This window comes from Arachis ipaensis, chromosome B10 (assembly GCF_059453495.1).
Source record: "Arachis ipaensis isolate K30076 ecotype BB chromosome B10, ASM5945349v1, whole genome shotgun sequence".
Lineage (NCBI taxonomy): Eukaryota > Viridiplantae > Streptophyta > Magnoliopsida > Fabales > Fabaceae > Arachis > Arachis ipaensis.
Genome location: NC_142435.1, coordinates 87,926,153 through 87,938,861, shown reverse-complemented (window position 1 = coordinate 87,938,861; position 12,709 = coordinate 87,926,153).

Here is a 12,709-nt window from a genome sequence, read left to right as displayed (position 1 = left end):
GATTGCCTTAGGGCAACAGATAAATAAACAAACATCTCTTGGGTTGCATTAAGCAACAAATATATATATAATATCTCTTGGGTTGCATTAAGCAACAAATATATATATAATATCTCTTGGGTTGCATTAAGCAACATATATATCTCTTTACTCTGTTCTGGTTTCTCTTTTCTCTGTATCTCTTTACTCTGTTTTAATTACTCTGTTCTCTGTACCTCTTTTCTCTTCTCTGATTACTCTTTTCATCTGTATCTATATTACTCTTTTTCTCTTTATCTCTTTACTTTACTCTAGTTACTCTATTTTCTGTGTTTCTCTACTCTGCTCTGATTTCTCTGCTTAACGTATGTATTTAAAGTTTATGTAAATTTCGGTATGAATAGTTCGCCTGTTCCAAGTATAGGTTTATTAAGTCTATACTGAAACAGTTTAACTTTTCATATAATACCTAACCCTAGTCGCAACTCAAGGACTAACTATGTTGCCCTAGTTCGTTCACTAATTTCTGTCTGTTTTTCTGTTATTAACACCTTACAGACTTTTCTTTAGTTTTTATCTTTTCTTCAACTTTTTATCTTTTATTTATCTTTGCCTCACTAATATATTCTTACCACTCCCTAAGAGTTTTATGAAGGTAATTATGAGATTCTGCGCTTAAAGTTGTCTTTCTAAGGCTTTTACAGAAAACTGCCTTTTCCGCATTATTTTATTATTTTTATTAAAATATTATTTTTAATTAAATATTATTATTTAATATTTTATTATTATTTATTATTTTATTAGTAAATTTTCGAAAATTAACCCACTTTAACTTTTAACCTTTAAAATTCATTTTTTACCACCCGTAACTTTTAATATTTCTACTTTTACCACCCTAACTTTCAGAAATTACCAAATAACCCCTCAAACACCAAAATAATTACTTCCTTGCCCTTTCTAAGATCTAAAAGGTGTTCTTCAATGTTCTTCACCACACTCAAAGTGTTTTTCATATTCTTCGTAAGTTCTTCAAATTCTTTCTCTGTTTTTACCGGTTTTTCAGTCTTTTCAGCAACCAATTTTTACCAAAATTCATAATAAATTAGCAGCCACTAAAACCCCATCTTTTCTACATGATTTCAACACCAATTGAACCTCAATTTAAGCTTAGTTTTTCATTTTTCCAGCTGCCCAAGAACATGAACTTTAAAGCTTGAATTTCATCAAATTTCATCAAAATTTCACCAAATTTTCACCAAGAATCAATCATATATGCAACCAATTTTTAGCACAGCCAAATAATACAACATTCACACAACTCAAACACAAATAATCAAGATTAATTTCGTGACACCCTACCTGGTTTTGCTGCTCCTAATTCGGTTAAACTTTCAGGTGGTCCTTAAGCACTTTTTCCTCCTAAATCACATCAAGAACAACTTTAAATCCAAAAAATCTCAACTGACCAAATCTCACTCAGTATGTTAGGAAGAGATATCTCACCTTATACTTGCTGGAAGTTCACGTTTCTTGGCCCTCAAGTCAAGTTAAGCATGATTCCTAAGGAAGAACATCAAGAAAACACATGTTTTGCATGGTTTTCCTTGAAAATCGAATTGAAATGTGAGGGAGACAGCCATCTCACCTTATTTCCATCCTTGATAAGTTACATGGTTATGTAGAGGAAGAAGAGAGGATCATTTTGGTGAAATCGGAGTTTTGATTTGAGTTTTAGTTCAGAAGAAATCAAGCTTTGAAGATTAAGTGTTCATGAAAGTTTCTCTCTTTTCTCTCTTGTTATTTTCGGCCAAAATGATGAAATGAGACAGCCTTGGAGGTCTTGGGGGTGTAAGGTAAGTTGTGATTGGTTGGCTTGGAGGTGGATTAAAATAATATTAAAATATCTCTGGTGTACAACTACTAAAACTAGGTGTACCGGAACACTCGTAAAAATATCTCTAAAAATTATTTTTTGAGCTACTAGCATAAATGACACTAGTAACATATTTATTATGAGAATAGAACATGTATAATGAGGCCTTAGCATTGCTAAATTCATCAGAGAGTGCTGGTGCTAAGCTGCACCAGTAAACCGTAAACCCGGTTAAACCGATTTTCTGTTTTTAACAAAAACAGACCAGGTAACCTTATAATATCATTCAAGAATTTTCTAGTACTAATATAATGATAATATTATACTATTATCTCTCTCCTCTCATGAATCGAGTCCAGTTTGCCAAACAGAGACTATTTACGAAAATCAGAATCAAAACTGCCAACCGATACGGTTCAAAAACTAGGTTCTTCGCGACCGCATTATTGAGCTTGCCTCGGAGGAGGTTCTAGATTAAGGATGGCATAAAGGTAATGAGGATTGAGATGCTTGATGATATAGCAGAGGTGTTCCCTTTACTGATCTTCCAGAGAAATCCGTACTTTCAGAAAAGATCTCATGTACTCGAAAATCAGGGTTGTTACATAGGGCGTGGCACGCCAGCTCTTGCTTCCAGAGAGAGCCCATGATGAAGTAAAATGGGCGTGGCATGCCTAGGGGCCTAGGCGTGCCAGTTAGTGATGACCGTAATTCACACCCCATTCAAAATTGGTGAATTAGTCCTTTTGGCAAGCGCACCAAAATTATCGTCACACCCACAGTGGAGTGGGATCGTATCCATAGAGATTGGCAAATTCGAGCAGTTTTAATCAATTGATGAATTAGTCAAGCGGATCAATAGGATTGTAGAGTGTAGAATTGTAAATGACATAAATGTAAATGACTAGAATATAAAGAAAAGCAATAAAGTGCAAAAATATAAATGGCAGAAAGTAAAGTGCAGAATCATAAATGACTTGAATGTAAACGGGAATAGGGAATTGCTGAATGTAAAAATAAGCTGTAAAGAAATGGATAGATAAGAATGGAGAAATTCATTGAGATTGGGAGATGTTGTCTCTTTAGATTGAATTTAGCTTATATCATCTTCAATCATGCAACTCATTGACCTCTTGGCAATCATGATTGATTAAGCCCCAATCCCTTGGTGACTCAATCTCTAAGATCTTGATCAATAGCCAATTTTTTGGTCTAATTGCTCATGAAGAGAGATATGCTTGGTCCCTGATTATACCACACACCATCATAGGTCCAAGTAGAGGGAGGATTATATGTCACATATCCAAACACCAAAATCCAGATTCTACTCTAGTGTGAGAAGGGATTTCAAGCATGATTTTTATGTTTCCTTTCCCAAGGTTCCCATGAAACCCAATTGCATTCAATCTCTTTTCCAAGATAATTGAATACTAAGCATTAAGAACAAAATTCCTTCTAACAAATCAAAGAGAAGATGAAGAGAAGAAGGAATTCACTATCATCAATCCATCAAGTACAACAGAGCTCCCTCTCTCAATGAGAGGGAAGTTAGTTACTCATAGCTCAAAAAGTACTCAAGAGTGAAGTGTAAAAGTAGTTCTAAAACTGACTGCTTAACCCCCTTCTTCAGTACTCCTTGGGGGTATTTATACTACTCCTAGTAAAATAAAAGAATTACAAAAGTGAAAAAGGAAAATTACATTTTGGAGGGAAAAGAAAATATTCAATAAGCATGACTTCTTAGTTGGCGTGTGGCTGGTGCTTCTCTGGCGTGTCACGTGCCCTTCATTTCCAGCTTGGCGTGCCACGCCTATTCCTTCAAGTTGCACGCTCGTCCCTCTCTCAACCTTGGCGTGCCATGCCTTCGAACTCAAGTGGCAAGCCATAGTGGATTTCTTGTGTTGGCGTGCCACGCCTTCGAGCTCAAGTGGCACGCCCCTTGCCTTTCTCACTTCTCTTTGCCTCTGGAAACTTGTACTGGCGTGTGATGAGCGGATAATTTATACGCTTTTTGGCATTATTTTTAGTATGTTTTTAGTAGGATCTAGTTACTTTTAGGGATGTTTTCATTAGTTTTTATGTTAAATTCACATTTCTAGACTTTACTATGAGTTTGTGTGTTTTTCTGTGATTTCAGGTATTTTCTGGCTGAAATTGAGGGACTTGAGCAAAAATCAGATTCAGAGGTTGAAGAAGGACTGCTGATGTTGTTGGATTCTGACCTCCCTTCACTCAAAGTGGATTTTCTGGAGCTACAGAACTCGAAATGGCACGCTTCCAATTGCGTTGGAAAGTAGACATCCAGGGCTTTCCAGCAATATATAATTGTCTATACTTTGGCCAAGAATTGACGACGTAAACTGGCGTTCAACGCCAGCCTTCTGCCCAAATCTGGCGTTCAGCGCCAGAAAAGGATTCAAAACCAGAGTTGAACGCCCAAACTGGCACAGAAACTGGCGTTCAACTCCACAAATGGCCTCTGCACGTGCTACACTTAAGCTCAGCCCAAACACACACCAAGTGGGCCCCGGAAGTGGATTTATGCATCAATTACTTACTCATGTAAACCCTAGTAGCTAGTTTATTATAAATAGGACCTTTTACTATTGTATTAGGCATCTTTGGATTACCTTATGATCCTTTGATCACGCTTTAGGGGGCTGGCCATCTCGGCCATGCCTGGACCTTCAATTATGTATTTTCATACGGTAGAGTTTCTACACTCCATAGATTAAGGTGTGGAGCTCTGCTGTTCCTCAAAGATTAATGAAAGTACTACTATTTTCTATTCAATTCATCTTATTTCTCTTCTAAGATATCCATTCGCACCCAAGAACGTGATGAAGGTGATGATTATGTGTGACGCTCATCATCCTTCTCCCTTACGAACGCGTGCCTGACAAACACTTCTGTTCTACATAAATTAAGCAAGAATGAGTATCTCTTAGATCTCCTAACCAGAATCTTCGTGGCGTATGCTAGAATGTTGGCGGCATTCAAGAGAATCCGGAAGGTCTAAACCTTGTCTGTGGTATTCTGAGTAGGATTCAATGATTGAATGACTGTGACGAGCTTCAAACTCGCGAGTGCTGGGCGTTAGTGACAGACGCAAAAGGAGGGTGAATCCTATTCCAGCATGATCGGGAACCGACAGATGAATAGCCGTGCCGTGACAGGGTGCGTGAGCATATTATTCACTGAGAGGAGGGGATGTAGCCACTGACAACGGTGATGCCCTTGCATAAAGCCAGCCATGGAAAGGAGTAAGACTGATTGGATGAAGATAGCAGGAAAGCAGAGGTCCAGAGGAACGAAAGCACCTCCATTCGCTTATCTGAAATTCCTACCAATGATTTACATAAGTATCTCTATCCCTATTCTATTATTTAGTATTCGAAAACAACATTATCACTTTATATCCGCCTGACTGAGATTTACAAGGTGACCATAGCTTGCTTCATACCAACAATCTCCGTGGGATTCGACCCTTACTCACGTAAGGTATTACTTGGACGACCCAGTGCACTTGCTGGTTAGTTGTATCGAAGTTGTGACAGACTGTAAAATTAGATCAGAGTATCTGGCCTAAGAAGCCATTACTAGAGATCACAATTTCGTGCACCAGCGTGCCACGCCCAAGGTCTGGCGTGTCACGCCCTTGCTTCATGCTTGGCTAGGCTTCTCTGGAAAGTTGAACTAGCGTGGCACGCCCAGAGTCTGGCGTGCCACGCCCCTTTTGTGAGTGAGTGGTTCCTCTGTTTGGCGTGCCATGCCACGAGCTCAAGTGGCACGCACCAATGCTTCTCTCTTAAATGACACTGGCGTGCCACGCCTTCGATATCAAGTGGCACGCCCAGTCCTTATACCAGCGTGCCACGCCTAAAGGCCGGCGTGCCACGCCCATGATCTTGTCTTGGTTCCAGTGGTTGGCGTGCCATGCCTCAGTCTTCAAGTGGCACGCCATAGTGAAATTCCAAGGTTGGCGTGCCACGCCTTCGATACCAAGTGGCACGCCCAGTCCTTGCTTTTGGTCCTTTGTGCATTGGTGTGCCACGCCTGGTTGCTCAAGTGGCACGCCCAGTCTTCAATTGCCTTCAGCCCCTTCTCTGGATTGTTGTACCAGCGTGCCACGCCATGCTGCTCAAGTGGCACACCCATGGATTTGTGAACTCTTTAAGCTTGGCGTGCCACACCTGGGTTCTCAAGTGGCACGCCCAAGTGACTTCTTGGGGCTGGCGTGCCACGCCTTCGACATCAAGTGGCACGCCATAGTGAAGGTTCTTCTTGGAATGGTGAGTTGGTGTGCCACGCTCCTTTGCTCAAGTGGCACGCCCATAGTAGTTGATGGGTCAGGCGTGCCACGCCCAGCTTGGCGTGCCACGCCCCTTTTGTGTCCTCCATTGTAGCTCTCTGAAATTTTGTATTAGCGTGCCACGCCCAGTCTCTGGCATGCCACACCCATATGCATGCTTGGACTTCTTCTCTGGACTTCAGTATTGGCGTGCCATGCCCATCTCTTGGCGTGCCATGCCAGTGCATTTTTGTGGCGTTTGCTTCAAGTGGCACGCCAGTTTCACACACCCAGCTTCTTGTTTGTCTTCCACCCAATTTTTTATGCTTTTCTCACCTGAAATTCAGCACAACTCATCTCAAAGTGGTGTACCATAATATTCATTAAATAATGCATGAATTGTACTGATCAAATGAGATTTATGCTCTTTTATGATCTTCTTTATGTAAGAAAGAAGGGTAGATGATGCAAGTCATCACAACACCAAACTTAAGTTTTGCTTGTCCCAAGCAAATCAATGTGAGTAAACCTTTATAACTTGAGGCCTTGGCTTTGAGTGATTGCAATACAACTAAGAGTAAGACTAAGTGTTCAACACATGTATGAATGTTTTAATGTCATGGGAAGCTCTTGGATCCTTGAGGGTTCTTTCAGGTATAGGTTTTAGGGGTCCTTTCTATTGATTGTCACCTCGAAGTAGTAAAGGTTGTTTTGCTTTCTTGACCACGACTCTAAGTGTTTTGTCTCAAGACAACCCTTTATTTAAGCTTTCAATCAGCACTCCCAAACCAGTTGGTTTTAGGGTACTAGGTGTTGAGACACCCCTAAGAATTTACTTGCCCAGGTCTCTTCTTGACACATCTTCACCACAAGCATCTACTAAGATTTTTTTTTATTATTTTTGAGCTTTTTAATGTTTCTTTTTCTATACCAGTAGTTGATGCTCAGAGCCTTGGGTCTTTATTGCCTACTACCTCTTGGTTCTATGGATATTCAAGGAACACTCCTTAACCTCCCCCTTGTTATAACTTCTAGGACTAGTTGCTCTTCCATAACTCATTTTCTTTTTAGTTCATCCAAGGTCTTACACTTGGTCACTTATATCTTAGTTTGTTTCATAATCCATCTTGGCCTTGCTCTCTCTCACTGTTTTTGCACAACTCATAGTGACTCTTATGGAGACAAACTCTACTTTTATTTTTGTTGAAATGAAGACTTGAAATACATGGCATTTTCTTTCTTGAAAAAGAAGAACTCATAAAGACTTCAAACAGGTATTTAAAACTAAGCAAAAAGCATAAACTATCCTAGCATGATTATTTATTTAGAAAGTAAATAAAGCAAAAACTTAAACAAGAATTCAGGAACTGGAAAGTGTCAACCATGGGACTCAACAATCTTGAGCAGCTTCATCTTTAATTCATTGGCCCCTTCCCTTTGTCCTTCTTCTTGGAGGGGAAGAGCCACCTTCATCTGGTTTAGAGGAACCTTCTTGTGCTTTGGCATCCTTGGGTTTCCAAAATCCTGCCCTCCTCATGTAATTCCTTTCATCCTCCTTATGTTTGGCTAGGATTTCCTCTTGTCTTGCACTTAGGTCTTCCATTCCTTGCATGAAGGTTGGGTATCCTGGGTTTAGAGTGGCTACGGCGTTACACAAGTGATTCAGCTTCGCTTGTGTGTTGATGTCATACTGCCTCCTGGATATGATTCTGGCATCATAGAGATGTCTGAATTCGGCCAGGTTCCTCTGTTGCCATTTGCCTTGCTCTACTATTTTGTCCAGTGCACTTCACACCTCTCCCCAGTCAAATTGTTCTTGCTGCTCCTTCCTCATATGCTCCCAATTTTCTTGGAGTTGTCGAATGTTTTGGTTGACTTGGCTCCATTGTTGTTGTTGAGTTTCCTTGAGTTGGTTGACATCTTTCCTCAAGTGGTGTGGATCTCCTTTCATTTGGTGTACATCTCCTAGCAATTGCTCCCAGTTAAATCCCTCTGGAAATTGCTGATATTGGTATTGTGGTGGTGGTTGAAGTGCCAGGAATTGAGGTTGCTTTTCTGCCTTTTCTTCTTCTTGTTGTTGTTGTTGTTCATGGGCATGAGCTCTTCGTTCTCTGGCCCTGTGGAGTGGGTGAACAGCCTCCACCTTGGCCATCTTTTTGGCAGTTATGAACTTGTCTTGCTTCACAAGCACTTCATCAATGATCTTTTTAACTCCAGCCTCATCACATAGCCTCTGTATAATGTTGGGGAATGCCAACCTTGTGTTGTCACTGGTGCTTTTTAGCACTTTGTTGATGTTGTTGGCAATCATCTCTCCCACGTTGATGTTCTCTCCTTTCTTGATGCTGTAGATGAGTATAGCTCTCTCCTTGGTCACCTTTGAAGTGTTGGATGTGGGGATTAGGGACCTCCTCACAAATTCTAGCCACCCTCTAGCTTGAGAGCTCAAATATCTTCTCCTCAATTGATTAGGTACCCCATCCTTGTCATTGATCCAACGCACATGCATCACAAAAATCTCATTTAGGATCTCATCGAACCCAGGGTCTTGCTGCTTTATTCTTTCTTTATAGCTCCGAGTGGAGCTTGTCTTCTTCACCATTAGCATTCTTTCTATGCTAGAGGGACTTTAGTCAATGGACTTCCCCCTTACATAGCTAGTGTAACCATAGTGTTGCCGTAGTTGAGGCACTGCGTTGGCATAGAATTTCCTCACCAAGCTTTCTACCACTTTCCTTGGTGGGTTGCATAGAAGTGACCAACCTCTATTGTTGATCTCAATGTTGATTTCAATGTGCTCGTTCCTCCCTAATTGGAACCCAACTTCTGGAATGATCTCCCTCTCACTCACCCAACCATAGAATTGATTTTGGTTGAATGCGAAGAGGAACTTGTAGTCATTGAAGGAACTTGAGGATCCAGAGGTTGGTTCCTTTACTTTTCTTTTCTTTGAGGCTGAGCTTTTTGGTGGTGCCATGAGGTTGAGAGAGTGTGTTTGAGAGTGAAATGGGGATTGCAAAAAAGAGCAAGCAAAACAAGGTTTTGCTCCAATACCAAACTTAGGACTTGATTGTCCCAATTAAGAAGAAAAAGAAAGAAAGAAAGTAGGGAAAGAGATGGTAAAAGATGAAAAGAGGAAGGAAGGTGAGGGCCGTATGCTCTTCGTGTGTGATTGGGGTTGTTTGAAGTGGAATAGGAGATGGTGAAGTGAGGCTTTTATAATGGGTGGATGTTGTGGTGGGAAGGGTGGGAAATAAAAAAGGTTAAATGTTTTCCCACTTGGGGAGTGGCGCCTAGCGTGGGAAGAGGCGCCAACTCTTTTCTCACTGTGTCTTCTGCGTGTGTTGAGTTCCAAAGTGTAAGTACACTTTGACTTCCTTGCTTTGTGAGTTGTTTACCATGTGGGCCCCATCTTCCCTCCTGAAATGAAACTGAATCCATTAGTAATGACTAAAGAACCCTTTCACATTCCTTCTCATCAAGAGTGAATTGGATTGCAACTAATGGGTTTCCCTTGGGACACCAAACTTAATTCTTTGGCATCTTAATAAATTGGTTTTATCATTGTGTATTTAATGTGTTCATAAGAATGGAATAACATCAATCTTTTCATTTTCTTTTGATTCCAATTCCTCTGAACTCATTAAACCACATTTATGTTCTTACCCAAAGCATTAAGTGCTTTCAAATTGGGTGACTTGGGCTACTAGATGATTCTTGGTGGTGGCCACACCAAACATAATCTTTGGGCTTACTCTTCAAATCAAGATATAAATTGTCTGTACGCCTAGATTAAGTTTGTGAAAGGCCACACCAAACTTAGCAATTTAGCTAGTCCTCAGCCCAATCACTCATCATGATCAATGCCTTCATCAAGTTGTAATTCTGGAATAGAAAAAAATGTAAAGAAAATATAGCTACCAAAGCTAAAATCAAACATTCTAATCTGCAATTGTAAACTAATCCTAATATGGTAATGTAAGATAAATGAGAGACTGAAAATTAAACTACCTAATGCAATGAATTTTTAAACTACTTCTAAGAAAAGTAACTAAATAAAAAAGGATAAAGTGTTGGGGTGCCTCCCAACTAGCGCTTCTTTATTGTCATTAGCTTGACATTCCTTCATTTTCAGCTGAGCTTGTAGCTCACTCCCTGCTCTTCTAAGGAGCCTCCCAAGTAGTGTTTGAGTCTATGGCTATTGACAGTAAAAGTTCTCTGAGTCTTGTCCTCAATGAGCTCCATATGACCATAGGGAAACACCTTGAGTATGGTGAAAGGTCCTGACCATCTAGACTTCAGTTTTCCAGGGAAGAACTTGAGTCTTGAGTTGTAGAGTAACACTTTCTGTCCTTCAGTGAACTCCCTTCTTGCTATCTTTTGGTCATGCCACCTTTTTGTGTTCTCTTTGTAGATTTTTGCATTCTCATATGCTTGATTCTTAAACTCCTCCAGCTCATTGAGTTGCATTAATCTCTTTTCTCCAGCAGCTTGCTCATCATAGTTTAACATCTTTAGAGCCCAAAAGGCTCTATGTTCAAGTTCAACTGGCAAGTGACAAGCCTTGCCATATACCAGTTGGTATGGAGACATCCCAATGGGAGTCTTATAGGCTGTCCTGTAGGCCCATAGTGCATCATCCAGCTTCTTAGACCAATCCTTTCTTGAGCTTCCAACAGTTTTTTCAAAGATTCTTTTTAGCTCTCTGTTGGAAATTTCAGCTTGCCCGTTGGTCTGTGGGTGGTATGGAATTGCCACTTTGTGCTTTACTCCATATCTGAGAAGGAGTGTCTCGAGTTGTTTGTTGCAGAAGTGTGTCCCTCCATCACTAATGAGAGCTCTGGGAACTCCAAATCTACTGAAAATGTTCCTTCTCAAGAAGCTTATCACAACCTTGTTGTCATTTGTTGCAGTGGCTATGGCTTCTACCTATCTTGAGACATAATCAACAGCCACCAATATGTAGCTATTTGAGTAGGAGGTTGGAAAGGGTCCCATAAAATCAATCCCCATACATCAAATAGCTCCAACTCTAGTATGAATTGCTGTGGCATCTCATTTCTCTTGGTTTGATTACCAGTTCTTTGGCATTCATCACATCTTGACACCATTTCCTTGACATCCTTAAACATTGTTGGCTAGTAAAATTCGGATTGAAGCACTTTTGCTGTTGTCCTTTCTCCATTAAAGTGACCTCCATATGCAGATCCATGGCACTGCCATAATACTTCCTGCCCTTCCTCATGGGGTATACACCTTCTTAGGATTCCATCAGCACACTTTTTGAACAAATAAGGATCATCCCAGATGTAGTGTTTGGCATCCTTGATTAGCTTCCTCCTCATGTGCCTATTGATGTTAGTTGGTAGCTCCCCAATAGCCTTGAAGTTGGCTATGTCTGCAAACCAAGGGGCTACTCGAATCATCATCAATTGTTCATCATGAAAGCTTTCATTGACTGCTACTTGCTGCATCTTTTCTTCTTGTGGGATCCTTGAGAGGTGGTCAACTACCTTGTTCTCTGCTCCGCTCCTATCTTTAATCTCAATATCAAATTCTTGGAGCAACAAGATCCACCTTATTAGTTTGGGCTTAGATTCTTGTTTGGTAAGCAAGTATTTGAGTGCTACATGATCAGTGAATACAATTACTTTTGAGCCAATAAGATGATCTAAACTTGTCAAAAGCAAAAACTATGGCTAAAAGCTCTTTCTCCGTGGTGGTATAGTTCCTTTGATTCTCATTGAGAACCATGCTAGCATAGTAAACAACATGTACTAGCTTGTCTTTCCTCTGTCCCAGAACAGCACCAACAGCAAAATCAAATGTATCACACATTAGTTCAAAGGGAAGATCCCAGCTTGGTGGTGCTATAATAGGTGCAGAGGAGAATTTCTTCTTAAGTTCATCAAAGGCTATCATGCACTCTCTATAAAAAATAAAGGGAGTATTTGAGACAAGTAGGTTGCTAAGGGGTTTTGCAATTTTTGAAAAATCTTTGATAAATCTCCTATAGAACCCAGCGTGTCCCAAAAAGCTTCTGATTGCTTTGACATTGCAAGGTGGGGGTAATTTTTCAATTACTTCCCTTTTGTCTTGTCCACTTCTATGCCATCTTTTGAAATCTTGTGACCAAGAACCACCCCTTCAGTCACCATAAAATGGCACTTTTCCCAGTTTTAAACTAGGTTGGTTTCTTGACACCTTTTTAGCACAAGAGCAAGATGGTATAGGCAATCAGAATATGAGTTCCCAAATACAGAGAAGTCATCCATGAATACTTCTATGAACTTCTCAATCATGTCTGAAAAAATGGAGAGCATGCACCTTTGGGATGTTGCAGGTGCATTACACAATCCAAAAGGCATTCTCCTATAAGCAAAAACACCATATGGACAAGTAAATGAAGTTTTTTCCTGGTCCTTGGGATCTACAACAATTTGGTTGTAGCCCGAGTACCCATCTAGGAAGCAATAATATTCATGTCCTGCCAATCTTTCAAGCATCTGGTCCATGAAAGGTAAGGGAAAGTGGTCCTTCCGGGTGGCTTCATTAAGTTTCCGGTA